The sequence below is a fragment of the Chinchilla lanigera genome, unplaced genomic scaffold, assembly GCF_000276665.1.
Source record: "Chinchilla lanigera isolate Chin_1 unplaced genomic scaffold, ChiLan1.0 scaffold00038, whole genome shotgun sequence".
NCBI classification, from domain to species: Eukaryota; Metazoa; Chordata; class Mammalia; order Rodentia; family Chinchillidae; genus Chinchilla; species Chinchilla lanigera.
In genome coordinates, this window is record NW_004955439.1 from 6,298,734 (window position 1) to 6,316,402 (window position 17,669).

Here is a 17,669-nt window from a genome sequence, read left to right on the forward strand (position 1 = left end):
AGGAACTGACAAGTTTTTGGGAAAAAACAATTCACTGGAAATAAAAGATAAATTAGACATGTAACTACCAGTAACGAGATTCAACGAGTGATGCCTTTTTTTGGTCAGCTGCTTTGCTTCTGAATATCTGTTGGAAGGACCTGACTCTTAAATGCAGAAAAAAACTTCTGGACAGAGAGACTTAGCCAAATATCAGTTATTTCTAGAAATAGCAGGAGGTGGAAATTAACCTATTCCTTAAAGGATGAATGGCATTTTAAGAGGCAAAAAATGGCAAAAAGTGTAATCAACTTCAATTTCATTCATTCATTTAGGTTTTATTCATCACATATAAAAATTCCTGCTTATCTCAATCAGTGTTCACTGGATTTTCTGTAGTGACAAATAATACCAAATGTTAGAGGTTTATAAAAACAATTTTTGACTCATAATCTTGTTCTTGTTCTTTAGATTGGTTTCTTTTGCTTTCCTGAAGTTCTGGGCTTTGTTTGTTCTTCACTCAGGACACATGCTGATCAAACAGCCTCTCTGTGGAACTCAGCAGCCTCACAGCAGTGGGAAGCAGAAAGCACGCAATGTCTATGGATTCTCCCTCGCATCAATTCTCACATCTCACTGGCCAAAGCAAGTTTGGGGTCAAATATGCTGCCCTGCGATGAGCTTGGCAGAGCTGACCAGCTGAATTTTTGAGCAAAGAATGCAACCTAGCTTAGGCTTACATTTTTGCTTACATTTTAAACTGTGAGCTTTAAGCAAAATCATTGCTTTCAGAAAATGTACATTTCCTAAAAGTGTGGGATTAAAGCAGTACCTACTCAAGGCAGAAAAGCTGGTGAAGAATCTTGTAAATGAATATAAAGGAAGACAAACTGGAAAGAACAGATCAAGAAAGGTCCCTTTAATGCCATATAGTAGAAAGATTGGATTCATTTTTAAAATCAGTGGAGTAACTAAGTCATCTGAGGTACAGTGTGATGGTGTATTAAGGTTCCTGAGAGGGAAATAATCATTACAAAATATACGTACAAGTGATTTATTCAGTAGAATTACAGAGTCAGAAGGGAGAAGAGTCCCAGTCGCCATCTGTGGAATCAGAAGTGGAAGAATCCAGTGGTTGTCTGCACACTGGAGTGCCGGAGGATCCAGCAGCAGTTGAACATCGAAGCCTGGAAGCTCATTGCAGAGCTAATCAAAGCGAATCCATGCCAGAAAGCTGAAGAGTTTGTGCTGGAAGGTTGAAGAGTCTAGGCTCAAATCAAGTTAACATATCACAATTAATGATCACAGATGGTTAGTGTTATGTGTCATATTGGATAAGCTGTAGTACTCAGTTATTCAAAGACAAATTTCAGTATTGCAGTGAAGGTATTTTGTACATGAGATTAATATTTACAACCAGTTGTCCCTAAATAAAGGACATGAGTGGGGCTCCTCCAATCGTTTAAAGGTTTTAAAAGCAAAAGTTAAGTTTTAGTGGAGAGTGAATTGTGTCTCAAAACTATAGCAGAGAAATCATGCCCAAATTTCGAGCTTGTTGGTCTGCCCTACACATTTTGGGCTTGACATTTTGCTTGGTTACATGAGTCAATTTCATCAAATCAATTACTTTTTAGATGTACATTTATAGACATGTACATATAGCTATGCATATGTAAGAACTGGTTCTCTTTTTCTGGAGAACCCTGAGTCATCACAGGATACAATGATTCAGTTCTTTATAGATAGAAGAGATAGAGCAGATAATGCAACCTATCTTAGAATGGAAATTAGAATGGAAAGAACTTGCTAGCTGCTCAGAGGTCGGAATGAGAAGGAAGAGATAAAGATGGACACAAGAAACTTTTTTTGGTGAGAATTAATCCTGCTTTTTTTAGTATTTTTATTTATTTATTTATTTATTTATTTTCATTTATTGGTACTGGGAATTGAACTCAGGATCTCACACCTGCCAGGCAGGCTCTGTGCCACTGAGCTATATCCCCAGCCCTAATTCTGCTTTTATTTTTTTTCCTGGAAATTTTCCCAATGCTTTTTCTTTATTTTTATAATATGGTAGTACATTGCTAATATCCCCAATTTAGTTATTATTCATTATGATGTGCATATGTAAAATAGGCTATAAGTTTCAAATATAAATTATTTCCCTTAAAAATATACTGCCCCTCACTTCATCACTAATTGTTCTAAAACTAAAGTATTCCCAACAGATGGAAGACAGAGATATCATCAAGGACTAAGATCTAAGCAAGTGGTCCTGTAAGGGAGTGACTTTTATTACACTAATAAATGCTTATGCTTTGATTTCTTGAAAATACATTACAGTTGTCCCAAATGAATGATAAAGTATTAAAATTTCTCAGTGGTCCCCATCATTATCCCAGTACTGGTGAGATCCCATCAAACACATCTGAAATTCAGGAGTAGAAAAGGCAGTGTCTGCATACTATATCTGTCTCCATCAATTTGATTCTTTCATTTCTATTCTCTGCATTGCCTATTTCTGTAACTCTTCAGTTTCTCTTACAGTTTTATATCATTCTAATCTATAACTAGGTCAGATATTTTAGGGAAATTATTATTGTTTAGTATTCAAGAATGCATTTACAACACTAGATGAAGTTATAAAATTGACAAATTTAATTTTTGTCATATTCCTCTGAGATAATTTGTTATATCCTGTGAAATAAGAAATTTAAAGTCATGTAGTTTGACTAGGAACTAGTCAAAAAAGGAAAGCAAGCAAGCAAGAAAGAAAGAGAAAAGGAAGGAAGGAAGGAAGGAAGGAAGGAAGGAAGGAAGGAAGAAAGAAAGAAAGAAAGAAAGAAAGAAAGAAAGAAAGGAAGGAAGGAAGAAAGAAAGAAAGAAAGAAAGAAAGAAAGAAAGAAAGAAAGAAAGAAAGAAAGAAAGAAAGAAAGAAAGAAAAAGAAAGGAAGGAAAAGGAGAGACAGAAAGGGACAGGTCTCAGAAGATGGAACTGGTAATTATACTAATTTGATCATTACACGTTGTACACATATCACATAGCATTTCATAAGTATGTACAACTGCAAAAATATCAATAAATCTATTTTTTCATAAAAATTATTAAGTTACAACATGGACAAAGCCCATTCTAGTGTATTATGAAACTACAACAATATATAACCATAACAGCAATATATGAAAATGTATCCAATATACAAAAATATATAAAATGTATAAAATATCAAGAAGCTAAAAATTTAGCTTCAAAGAAAATTTTAGTGCTATTGAATGCCCTAAGCATAGTGTTCGGCCTTATATCAGCCCCATTTCCTTACCACTGCTAATCCTAACCAAAAAAGTGACTGCAAATTGAATACCATTTCCTTAGGTATAGGATCATACCTAAGTTCTTCATTATGACCTGTGAACGTGCCTTCTCGTTACTTCAGAGAGTTCTTCCCCATCCTGTTGATAATCTGCAACAACAGTACCAGACTATTTTTAATTTTCAAACTCATGATCTTTCTCCCCAAACCTTTCCTAGACCAGTTTGTGTTAACTCCGTTCTCCCAGGTGCCATGACCAAAAGCATGCAGACTTCCTTGAATACCCCTTTTTTCTCCATTCCTTAGTCCGCTGTCCTGTAAATTTGATTGAATTTAGTTTCAAGATAAATCCAGAATCTAACTGGTTTTTATTATCCTGACCATCCTTGTCAGACCTATGTATCTGAGAGAAAAAATACAGTGTGAGTCTAAAATCAAAGAACAAGAATATCAGCCCCTGGATTGGAAAGAACCAGGTATGCTCACATCAGAGGAGCATGCAGTGCTGCAGAGTATCCGTTAGTTGTGGTGTAACCTAGTCTCTCAGCTCTTCAAATTCTTTTAAATTATCAAAGGTTGTAGTCATTATCTTCTAAATTTAATGTAAATGTCTCTTTTCTTCAGGGTGTGTGTGGGGGTCACCTATGAATAACCCCTGCAATTTGCAGTCACTATTTTGGTTAGGATTAGCGATGTTTGTGCCTAATTTTCCATGTGGTAGCAATAACAGCCAATAAAGTTGGCATCTTGATCTTGGACGTCTCACCCAGAACTGTGAAACAATAAATTTCTGTTGTTTTAAGCCATTGAGTTAGTGGTATTCTGTTACAGCCCCCACTTTTCCTGACTAATTTGTTAGGTTCCAGGGCTGTGCTAGGTACTCAGTCATATCTCTAATTCCAGTCAAATTGCAGTGATTGGCATAGCATTATTATTAATGGCCAGCTTTCTTTTATTATTATTATTCTGTTTTATGGGTAAGCACACTCAAGAAAGCTGTCTCAGCTCCATGACACTTACAGAGCCAAGTTTCCATTTAAATTAGTCTGGCAGGAGCTGGGGGTTGAGCTCAGTGGTGCAGCACCTGCCTGACAAGCACAAGGTTGTGAGTTCGATTCCAGGTACTGGAAAAAAACCAAACCAAAACAAAACAAAAAATTAGTCTGGCAAGGAAGCCAGTCTTACGAATAGTTTAAGGGTCAAGCAAGAGTAAAACTTAGAGCTTTCAATGGCATAGACCACTATTCATAAATGCAGTATGGGTGCCGTAGGTTCACCACCCCAGATGAAGTTTTCCCAGGCACTGAAGAGAGAGTTTAACTGGATAATTATAATATCCCTGCTCATTTACAGTTAAGTGACTCTAGAAACTTCTTGGTGATTTTTGGCTAAATTCTTCATGCACATTTGGAGAAATCAGAGACAATTTTTCTTAATGAGCAGCACTAGGCAGCACCCTGAGCTTCAGTTGGCCGCTGCTGTCCTTGTTACAGGGGAAATGTCACGGATAGCTTTCTGAGAGGTCACTGATCCCTCATGCAGATTTAGGAAATTCTGAGCGTGGGCAAAAAGATCAACTCGGCTGATACTAGCATTGGCCTGCTGATAAGATACATACAGGTATTTCAAAACCATGTTGGACTAATCTTTGCAGGCTGCTGTTACAGGGTATCATGAAGTAGGTGACTTAAAGAAAGGAAATTTATTTCCTCACTGCTCTGAAGGCTGGATCAAGTCCAAGAGCAAGGTGTAGGTGGGGCTGATTCCCAGTGGGGCCTCTCTCCCTCACCTGCGCACGTTCTTGCTGCATCCTTATGTGGGCTTTCCCCAGTGTATGTACAAAGGGCTCCTCAGTGGTTCCTCTTCTCGCAGACCCTCACTTCTATCTGATCAGGCCACCACTTTTATGACCTCATTCACTTAATTACCTCTTAAATGTTCTACCTCCAAATACAGTCACACTGGGGCCTAAGATTCCTACACAGGTACAGGAGGATGCAGGACACAGTTCTGTCCTACTAATAATCATTCATTTTATTTGTATAATATTGCTTTAGTTTTTAATTTCTAAATAGTAGATAATGTGTGTTCACAATTGCACTCTGAGTATTGCTAAATTTCATAGCTACAAACATAATCCATGCATCAATTTATTATTTACTAAGACAAATCACTTAGATGCCTCCTACTTGCTGATTTCTGCATCCTTGTTAGCTAACGTGCAAAGTTACCATTTTAAGGGCACAAGTACAAATATACCACATAATGTATCAACTTGAAGTATTTAATTTTAACTGATATAGAGAACTTGCAAGTAGCTTATTATTTTGTATCATTCTTCTGCTTTACAAACAAAATCATACTACTTTTAAATGTCAGTTAGGTTTTAGTGCAAATCATTTATTAAATGTTGTAGACTCACTTTAAATCTTACCGGGTAACTAAACATTCAAGTAAAGGGGAAAATCTATAGTGGCCTAATTTGAATTATATGTTCTTCTCAACAAGTATAATTGCTATTGACTGCCTAAAGCACTATTGTCTAAGTCATGAATAATCATAAAACATTACAATTGGCACAAGAAAAATGGAATGAAACCCATCACAAAAAAGCCAAGCACAAAATACCAACAACTCCCCCTTCTCCTCTTCCTAAAAGAATAAAGCCATGCAAAACACAATGACTTTATTACCTGGGAAAATGTGCTACATAATAATCATGAGGAGCCTCATTTATAATAGATAGTATTTCACTTCAGGTTTGACATTTTATTCTGGAATGAAGCTCACTTGTTACTCACTGTGTGTCATAAAATAAAGATAGAGACCCTCGGTACCATGCCCTCCCCTCTCATTAACTGAGCTCTTAATTCAGAACTAAAAATATGGATTTTTACTCCAGCTGAATATTTTTCCAGAACCTCCAGAAGTTGGATGTCACAAATGTCACAAGTAGAGTATTGTGAAGGGGAGTTAATGCTTGAAATCAAAAAGCCTCTTGCCTGAGGGACCTCTAGAGCCACTTTGCAGAGTTTACTTACTAAATTATCCTGCACTCAGCCATTGGCACTTGGAGAGTAGGTTCCCATAGAGTCTCACACAGGAGGTAACATTAAGGTAACGTAAAACACATACCATTCTAATATCTGGGTAATTTGTTGAAAATTCCAAAGATTAAACTGAAAGTCAACTCCCTTTGAGTCACAATGTTAAGTTTCATAAATGAATATTATTAGATCCACATGAATATTAACAAGGATGTTTATCTGATTCTGTTTCTATAGCAATGTGTAAACCTTAGGTGAGGTTTTGGACCCTCAACATTATTGCATTTATGGTGGACAATTTTGTGTCCTATGCGGCTGACTTGTGCATTCCAGGAGGAGGGTTAGCGACATCTCTGGCTTCTGTCCAATAGAATGCAGCAAAATAGCTTGAGTTGTGACAGTAAAAAATGTTTCCAAACACTATTTAAAGTCTTATAGGGGGACAAAATATACCTGTTCTTCCAACCACCTGCAGCTCCATACCTTTAGTTAGAGAACCACAGCCTTTGACGGTCAGTTCACTGCCGGATGCATAGCCAAAGTTAGTCCTGTTTTTAAAAAAATCAGATGCATTTTGTTCCTCGAAATGTCCCAGCGGCTGGTGAAAGTGAGAGGCAAAGCAGTTAGAGCAGCAAAGCCAAGTTTCTATTGCCCCCTTTGATGGTTCTCTTCCATAACTACGAAGCCCCTGGGGGACAACTTGAAGTTTTCTATGATCAATGGTAATTAGAACTCTGATTGACCAAACTAACAGCAATCAGATAAACCATTTAAAGTACAAAGGCTTCTTGAGCAGGAAACAGAACTTAAAAGTTAGCTGGTTATGCTGGAGTTATACCTAATTATAAAGAGACCCTAAATTCCCAGGTAGAATGTTTATTTCTCACTTGTGTGTTTTGAAATTTTTTCTGAGCCTCACAGCAACTTACTCCCTTTGCATTTTGATTATTTGCTGATACATATATCTGACCACTGGCTCACGTGCTTTTGACAAGTAGCATTTCTTAAATATTTTTATGTTCTCTATGCTTAGCATATGGGGAAGAGGAATGATTATTAAGTATTTGCTAATTGAGTAAATACGATATCCAATGGTTTATTTAACATTTACTAAATAGTTCCATGTGTTAACATTGTTCTACAACCTGGGAATGCACAGATAAATCACCTTCAATGCTGGTTCTTTGCAAATTCATCTGGAGTGGTGAAAAGAGACTGAAGATCAAGTAGTTGGAGTAGGATAGGTTTTAGAAAGTACTAAAGAGCAAATTGCAAGGCACTTTGAAGAGTAACTAGTACTGAGCTCTATTATTTCATAGTGAAGAAAGCAATACATAACCTTAAGTAATGCTTAATTTTATAAAGCATACATTCATCAGAAGGAAATTCTATATAGAATTATGCTTGGAAACACTATAGAAACATAGAATCTGATCTTTTCTTCTCCAGACTAGGAAATAGGAACATAATCCCTAACAGAAAATATAATTGGAATGAGAGTTCAAAGCTCTGAGCTCATGCTCTAGACTGAAGTACGTGGCAAACTGCTTAGGTTTCATATTTTAATGGATACCTCTACAATTGAGTTCTAATGCTGCTCCAACGAATTATCAAAGTGGTTTAAAATAACTCTAGTTTAGGTTTTTACACTTGTGTAAGTCTGAAATCTGGCACAAGCCTTACCGTACTGCAGTGAGAGTGTCAACAGGGACAAATTCCTTGGTTTGTTTCTTCTTCCATCTTCACATAGAGGAGCATTAAGAGAACCCTCTTTCTAATCCTGTGGCTGTTGTCACAGCTCTTTCTCATAAAATTAGGGAAGTTTCTTTATTTTTAAAGCTCATGATTGGGGGGTACATTCAGAATAACACTGCATAATTACTCTCCTCTCAAGGACATAAGCTTAATCACATCTGCAAACTCCTTTTGTCCTGTAAGGTTGACAGTTCCTGGGACTGGGAAGCACACATCTCTACGGAAGCATTATTCTGTCTGTTACATGGATGAAGTGAGACTGTCTTAGACATTTCTAAAGATAACATCACTCCTGAGCACCCGCAGCAGAGGACCTGCTCTTCTGTGTCATACATTTCCCACATGGAGCCCTTCTAGTGAGGTAAGTCTGTGAAGATCTGCTTCTACAGAGCTTCTTTATTTGTACTTTGTCATCTCCAATGAGAATTTTAAAAAAGAAATTGAGTTCAACTGGAAGGATGAATGAATGATTTGACTATGCATCATTGTTTTCTCGACATTTGAGTATGCTAGAGTACCACTGAAGATCCGCAGGAATTTTCACTGGCTTTAGATGTCTATGAATTAAAAATAAAAATATGGGGCTGGGGATATAGCTCAGTGGCATAAGCGCCTGCCTGGCAAGCGCAAGGTCCTGAGTTCAATCCCTGGTACCGCCAAAAGAAAAAAACAAAAAACAAAAAACAAAGACCTAAAAATAAAAATATGATTGGTACCTCTCAATAAAACAATCACTGACTACAGTCCAAGTGCCATATTGTCAGGAGCAACTCTTATATAATAAATATAAAAAAAAAATTGTCCAGGTTGACAAAGTTACCAGGGAAGAATGTTTTTGTGTCATTTGTTTTTTGGCATTTCTCAGCTTTTTTGCATGGAAAATATTGGTGTCAACATTTGTTTTTCAGTTGTGAGATGTTGAAAATGTGCTGAACCCACAAAATACTCTTTGGATTGAGTTAGTTGTGATGGAAGAAAGGAGGAGAGAAATGGAATGATATGTTATTTTTTGTATTTATGAAATGGCCTGAAATCATAACATTTTCTTTCTAGTAAAAAGAAGAAAACAAATAGAGCACTCCACAGTTTGCAGTTTTTTTAACCAGGAAATTCTGGAATGCTTGTTATGTTTTCACATCCTACTTTCTAGTTTGACAACTCTGTGAGAATTACTATGTTTTGAAAAACACTATTTGGACATTTTCACTCTTATATTTTCTTCTCAGAGATACCTGTTTGCGAGAAACTGAGGGAAGAAAAGTATTGAATCAATAAGATAATTCTACAGTCTTAGAATTTTAAAGTTTAAAGCCAGCATAGCGGGGTTTCAGTTCAACCGTCTGTGCCGCATGGGTCTGCTCAGTAACATCCTATGTAGATGCCTGTCCGAGCATGTTTGACCTTCACCAGTTCATCCCCGTGGCAGTTTCTAGGCTCCTCCCTTTGGATGACCCTCACCAGAAAGCACCGTAACCCTTCACTGCTTTCTTGAACAGCACCTAGTGTGAGGGCCAGTGTTCTTGTTGAGTCTGATCTGTGCAGAACAGAACAGGTCCATCGTCTTCCTTGTCCTCAACCATCTGGAAATCTCTCCATTTGTATTGGCAATCACATAGTAATATTAACACATAGGAGGCCTGTAATCTTTCAACCATACAAAGGTGATGGTGGGTTGCCATGTCTATTTTACACCTAGTTTGGGTACTTTATATTTTTCTGTTTGCATTTGACTCCTTAAAATGGGAAAATTGAGCTGGATGGGGCATGTTATAATCCAAGCATGCGGAGGCTGAGGCAAGAAGATTGCTGTGAGTTCAAGGCCATCCTGGGCTACATAGTGAGTTCCAGGATAATCTGAACTACACAGTGAGACTCTGTCTCAAAATAAGGCGGGGGTGGGGGTTGTGACTGTCATGCAATTTTTTTCCCATTCTTCCCAATGACATCATGTCCATCATTTTGGGAAATCAGTTACCTCGTATACATCATGGCTGCACCCTCCTGCTGGTGGTGTCATCAACCAGTGTGGCTGCTAATTTACTTACATCTGAAAGTCTACGGATAAACCTTTTTAACTGCCTGTCTTAAATCAATCTGTTCCTCCGACAACATGAGATACCTGGCCACATGCTTTGTTGAAATCCAGAAATAGACAATTTTACCATTATTGTTTATGAATACATTTCATTTTTATTTTGCTACCTGCCATAAAATTACAGCAGAGTTTAAGATGCAGACTTGGGGATTTAAAAAAAAAATCTAAGTCCATTAAAATGACAGAGAAGTTTTCCCAACTGCCTGTTGCATTGTGTGCGTTATGATTCCCACAAGGTTTCAGCTTAGCAGAAAATCGGAGCTGCCTGGGCAGTGATGCTTCAAATTCCTTTAATTTGTGGCTCTCACTTAATTAGAAGTAGGCTTTAAATTAATATATGTGGAAAGTTAACATATTGACATGATATCACAGAAACGAAGAAACAACCCAATACCAGATTCTTCTGGAGCAGATTGGATTCAGGGTGGTAAGGTGTGGATGAGAGGGGTTTGTTCCTAATTTGGTTCTGTAAATAGTTTGTGACAATTTATTTATCCATGCAACTGAATTGCGTGGTTTGGGACTAAAGTTAGAACCAGCATGGCCTGTGCTTTGCAGTTTCTGTGCAGTTTCTTCTCCCTCCTCAAGGTACTGTTGAAGATACAGAAAAGACGAAAATTTTCCAAGAATATGCAAAACTAATATTGACATGGCATTAACTGTCAGTATTTTGCAGAAAATTCGACCAAACACTACATTTATGAAGAAGAATAATAGAGAAATCTAATCAGGTACACTTGCCAGATTTTGCTGGTTAGAATAGCAAACCTACCCCTGGGAAGACAGGCTGGAGCTTCCTTTCTCCCCCGCTGTCTGCTTCTTGGACCTGCATTCTGAGTATAAGGCATCCACCTAAGCACAAGATGTTCCGTCTGAGCTGCACAGGTGCCAGTTTCAAGGTCACCTGAATTCTACTGTGCCCATCCACAAGCAGTTGCCTTTTAAGCAATGTATTAGATGTCAGGGGAAAAATAAGAGAGGATCTAAGAGAATAGACTGTGGTACTTAGACTCAGGGAAACAAAATTAATCAGAAGAGAGAGAACTTACCTGAATTCTTGTTCAGCTTTTCCATGTGCTTAACTGAATGACTGTCATCCAGGGCTTTTCAAAATCCTATACTCTATACTACCTTAAAGTATTCTGAGTCAACTTCTAAATATTTCCACCTAACCTTGATTTTGTCAAGGTTTGCATAATTTAGTTGTGATCATATGAAATAAAGTTTTTTAACAAGTCCCCTTCTCAAAAAATATAGGTACTTGACCTCTATCCTTACTGTGTGACTATGAAACATAGATCTAGACACCAAAACCTGAGCTAAGTGCTGATTTTATCACTATGTACTTTAGGTTTTTGTCTGCCACTTGGAGGATCCTATTCACCTCTAATTGAACAATGGATAGGAGGGGCAAAGGGAGGCTAGGTTCCCTGCAGATTAACAAACATGAGTACTGGGGATAGAACTCCTCATTTTAGGAAGGGGAAAGAGAAGAAGACAATGTAGAATAATTTTTTCATCGTCCTGAAAAATCTATCTCTGGAAGTGATTTCACAAAAATTCTGCAAATGCAACAAATATTTTTGCCTCTTCAGTGTGATAGAAAAATTTATGAGTTCCATGAATCAGCAACCACAAGAATAAGAAAAGCTTGAGTTATGAAGGAACGAGGCTGGATGAATTAGGTGGGGTCTCAATCATTAAAGGAGAGTTAGTGTTGGGGGCAATAAAGAATAGAATTCATGTTGTGAAAAATTGAAACACTAAGGTAAACCATACTTTTGATCTTTCTTAGAATGTGGAAGAATGAATATAGAAAAGTAGTAAGAAAATATGGCAGATAAAGAATAAATAAGAAAAAACTTACTGAATATAACTAATGTGCTCAAAGAGACAACATGAAACTTAACCAAAACAATCACAAACAAAGTAACTCTGCCTGTCTTGGATCAAAGACTTATGTTTTCAGATTCAGCAAATCCAGACTAAATGAATAAAATGTGTTTGCTTAAAAAACAGATAAGGATAGTGTTCAAATGAGAAGACAAAGAAAATATCCTAAAATCATCTCACGTGACATGAAACAAAGTTAAGTTCTAAAGGAAGACATGAGGCAGACCTCGCTCAGCAGTTTCATATGCCAGAGGACAAAGAGGAATTTATGATACAAATTTGAAAGCAGAGAAGAGAATACCTAAGATTTTTATGTCAAAGAAAGTAGTCTTTCATATGTGACCACAGGCAAAGGACCTCCTTAGGAAGGTAGTTATGAAATAAGGATAATAACATAGATTCTACATAACCATTTTGAGGTTTACATGAAATCATGAAAGGGAGAATGGATGACTGCCATCAGGTTCTGCATAAATGTAGGCTATCCTGTTACCTGAGGGACAATTACACATATTACTAAAATAAGAAAGAAACTAGACATATGACAGATCCAGTACACCACACGATATCCTTTTTTTGTTGTTGTTGCTGGACTTTGAAGAGAGTTGCCTGGTTATAATCAGAGACCTCTGCCCTAGAGCACAAGCCATTCGTCTTCTGGTGCTGGGGTCATAGTCAAGTGACTTAAATGTTCTGAGCCTCCATTTGCTATTCTTCAAAATGCACTATTTGGAGTTAAAATGTTCTGGTTTTATGATGCCATGGCTTTGAGAGTTCTGGGGACCTATAAACAAGTTTATTATTAATAGGGATTATACTTTCATTTTAAAAATTTTTCTGTACTAATTTTTAATTTACAGGTACACAATTTACTTTAGATAGACATGTAGAGTGGGTTACACAGGTAATGGATTTCAAATCACTAGGAAATGGACAGATTTAAAACTGCAAAAGGCTAGTTCGGTGTGGTGGTGCATCCCTATCATCCCATCAAGATGGTGGGAGGCTGTGGGTTGAGGATCAAAAGTTTGAGCCCAGCCTGGGAAACTTAATGACTTAGTAAGGCCCTATCACAAAATTAGAAGAAATAGACTGGGATGTAGCAAAGGCTTGGTTCAATCCCTGGTACACCTAAATAAATAGGTAGGTAGGTAGGTAGATAGATAGATAGATAGATAGATAGATAGATAGATAGATAGACAGATAGACAGATACAGATAGATACAGATAGATAAATAAATAAATTGCAAAAGGCACAACTATTAAACAAATAGGTTTTGTGTGTATACATAATGCTTTAGCTTTTGTATTTAAGTCCAAATAAAGGTTTAAAATCTTCCAGCCCACAATACCATATTTCCAGGTTAGATGGGAGAAGATATGCTTGTAACGGAGTTAAAGAGGAGCACAGTGAGGTTTGTTAATGGAATCTTTACGTGGACTGTGTAGAAACTTAAGCACATTAATAATAAAAGCCCTGCTTTAAAAACTGACCTTGTAGTTGAAAGATACGTAGTTGTATCATTACCAATTAATGTGTTAGGTAACATAGCTTGTACTTGGAAAGCAACAAGGAGGAGTATCTAAATGATATTCACACATCTTAATTAGTGTCATTAATAGTTCTTTTGCCATCTTTCATGAAAGCATTGGCATTACACTGCAAGCATCTTGTTATAAGTCAAACCAGCAAGTTAGATTTGAAGCCAAGTCCTTAAAAGTGGTTTTAAATTATGGTGCCTACATGACTAGAATGTTTCTCTAGGGTCTCTTTTGAGCTTTAGGACTCAGGAAAGCAATCCATGACAGAGCTAGACCTGAAGGTAATGACTCACAGGCAGTATTGCAAGAGCTCTGTGGGATCAGAATGAGAAAGCATCGGGAGAAATATTAAGACCAAATTTTTCCTTTATTCCCCCTCCATGGCTGAACTGTGATTTTGATAATCTTGGTGAAACAATACAAACATTTCATCTATGAATTGAATATGTGCTACTGAATAGCAGAAGGGAATTTGAAACAGGTTCTGAAATTCACCGTGAATGAAACCCCACTAAACAGCCTTATTACTGAAGAATGTTTGTATTTTAACTTATGGTGTGGCATATCCAAGCTGGTATAATTTAGGATCCATTCAGTAAGAGAGGAATGCTAATTATTTTCCCTTTCCTAAAAACTATGATCTATATAATTGATGCCTAAAAATAAATCTAACTGTTGGGTTTTCTTCTGACTGTAAAACTACAGTATCCCTTCTGAGGGGTTGAGTGAGAGAACTGGCAAATTGCAAAATAGGATGAAATAAAGAAGAAAAAATGTGATGTATGTCCATATAGTATATTATTCTATATAAACTGTGTAACTATGAATACATTTATATTTTAAATTAAATATTTAATATATATGTTTTGTTTTTCTCATATGCTTATGTCATTAAAATTTTTCAAAAGTATGATCAGTATAAAACAACCTATTTTCTGAGTGTGCAAGCTATTCAGACTTCTATCACCCATTACTATAGGCTTAGATTGCTTATAAACAACAGAAATTCACTTTGTTACATTCTAATGGATGGAGAAGTCCAAGACCAAGAAGCCAGCAAACCTGGGGCAGGGAAGGGCTTACTTGCTGGCTCAGAGAAAGTGTCTTCTTACCATGTCCTCACATGGCAGAGGTAGAGGGGAGCTTGCTTAGCTATTTTTTATGAAGGTATTAATCCCACTCATGAAAGCTCTATCTTTGTGACCCAAGCACCTCTCAAAGTCGTAAATCCTAAATATGTTCATAATTTTTCAATTTGATTTATTTTATTAAAATAGATTGCCAGAAGCATCAGTGGTAAGCTAAAGAGTGTATCTACCCTTAAGACTCTTTCATACATACTGTCAAATGGTCTTAGAAAATGTGAAACAATTTATACTCCTACCAATTTTATATGAAAATGGACTTTGTGAACTTTTTCACTTTTTGGATTATGATTATGATTATTGAGGATACTGGATATTAAATCAAGGGCTTTCACTCTGAGTTACATCCTCATTCCTTTCAATTTTTAAATTTTGAGACAGGATCTCAGTAAATTCTCCAAGTCAGCGTGGAACTTATGAATGTTCTCCCTTACCCTCTGGAGTGCTGGGATTGCATGTGTGGGCTACCAGGCCTCGCTCTTGCTTTTCTGTTTGATGTTATGTTTCACTAATAGTGAAGATGAATGTTTTCACATTTTTAGTTGTGTTCTTTATTCTAATAATTATCTGTTCATATTCTTTTAGACACCAGTTTATTAATAGTAATTGTTCCTTGGGGTCAATTGAGTCCATGTGCTTTACTAATATTTACATTTAGGATTTTAAAAATGAAAATAGAAATATCTAGCTCTCATCCTGAACTATAGAATAAAAACAACATCATTTAATGAGATTCTATAAACAACTAATCACACATAAGAAAGCATGGCAGAATCCAAGTTAAAATCTCAACGTGTGCACCCATGTTTATAGGAGCACAATTTGTTATAGCTAAGTCTTAGAAACAACCCATATATCAGTCAACCGAGGAATGGATAAAAAAGAGGTAGTCTTTTTATACAATGGAGTATTACTCAACTATAGGGTAAGATAAACTCCAGGCTTTTATATGTAAATGGATGCAACTAGAGACCATACTCATAAGTGAAATAAATCAGAATCACATGTGTAAACATCACATTGTATCCTTAGTGTAAGAAACTGGAAAAGTAAATAAAATCCTAAATGTACAATAGATATAGTGAAAGGGAGAAAACTGCTCAAAAGCAAACAACAATTTGGATGAGGGAAATGAGAAAAAAGGGAAAAGGGAAAAAAAGAGATGTATATACACCCAAGATAGCTAAGATAATTGCACTACTATTTCATTAAAAGAAACAGTACTTACACTGTTTGATCAATTTTTCATGCCTATACCTGGTAATCTGAGCAATTACTTTGAAAATATCAATATGCAATATAATAAAAATTGTTAATTTATTATCATCCTGTTTTTAAATTCTGTATTGTTTTGTATGCTATTGTGAAAGTTGTGGTTTCCCTAATTTCTCTCTCAATATGTTTGTTGTTTGTGTACAGGAATGCTATTGATTTTTGAGTGCTGACTTTGTATTTAGCTATGCCACTGAATTTCGTTATTAAATCCACAAATCTTTTGGTGAAGTATTTGGGGTCTTCTGTGTAAAGTATCATGTCTTCTGTGAATGATAATTTCACATCTTCCTTTTCAATCCTTATTTCCTTTATTTCTCTCTCTTGTCTGTATCATTCTTATGAGAAAAGAACAAAAACAAAAGAACACAAAAACTATAAAAACAATACAGAATTTCAAAACAAGATGATTGGAAATCAACACTGGTTGTTGTATTACTTATTAGTATTAAAATAGTCGTTCAGATTGCCAGATATAAGTATGCAAGATTGATCAAACAATTAAATATTAATTGTTCCTTTCAATAAACCAATAAAAACTAGTATTAAAATTGTCTTAACTATCTTGTATATATATACATATTTCTTTCTTTCTTTTTCCTTTTATTCTTTTCTTTCTTTCTTTCTTTCCTTTCCCTCATTCCAGTTGTTCTTTCCTATTGAGCAATTTCTTTCCCTTTCACAATATCTATTGTACCTTTCAGTTTTATTTACTCTTTCATATTCTTACACTAGGGAGAAAATACAGTGTTTACACTTATGATTCTGATTTTTTTCACTGGTGAGTACGGTCTCTAGTTCCATCCATTTACCTATAAAAACCCCGAGTTTATCATTTTTATAGCTAATTAATGCTCCATTGTATAGAAATACCACATCCTTTTTATCCACTCCTCAGTTGCTGGGCATTTTGGTTGTTTCCAAGATTTTGCTATAACAAATTGTGTTGCTATAAACATGCGTGCACATATATCACTGTAGTATGATGTTTTCAATTCTGCTGGAAAAATACCCAGAAGGGAAATAGCCGGTCAAATTGAACCTCTAATCCTAATTGTTTGAGGAATTGCCAGACTGATATCCAAAGTGGTGACACACCTCTACACTGCCACCAACAGTGTACAAGGGTTCCTTTTCCCTTACAGCCCCTCCAGAATTTGTTTTTGGTTGATTTTTTGATGGTAGCCATTCTTACTGGGGTGAAATGAAATCTCAGTGTTGTTAATTTGCATCTATTGAATGACCAATGATGTTGAACATTGTTTTTATATATCTATTTACCATTTGTATTTCTTCATCTGAGAAGTGTGTGTTCATTTCAGGTGCCCATTTTTGAATTGGGTCTTTGAATTTGGGGGATTTGAGTTTTTTCAATTTGTCATATGTTCTAGATGTAAATCCTTTGTCTGAGAGACAGTTAGCTAAAGTATTTTTCCATTCAGTGGGTTGTCTTTTTACTCTATTGGTGATTTCTTTTGAAGTACAAAATGTTTTTAATAGGATGAGATCCCAGTTATTGATTCTTTGAAATTTTTCCTCTGCAGTTTGGGTTTTGTTCATGAAGGCTGTTCAGACCCCTATGTTTTTAAGATTTTGACAAGGATGGTTCAACATACGCAAATCAGTAAAT

General features: G+C 36.2%; 1 long non-coding RNA gene across 1 annotated transcript; it reads right to left on the minus strand.

Annotated features, from left to right (window-relative positions):
* Window positions 1-1,029: 1,029 nt before the first annotated feature.
* LOC102019204 lies at window positions 1,030-6,919 on the minus strand. The gene is made up of 3 exons (XR_261973.1): window positions 6,821-6,919; window positions 3,367-3,440; window positions 1,030-1,244 (listed from the first exon to the last, which is right to left on the minus strand). It is a non-coding gene; the product is annotated as an uncharacterized LOC102019204 (long non-coding RNA).
* Between the last annotated feature and the right edge of the window lie 10,750 nt (window positions 6,920-17,669).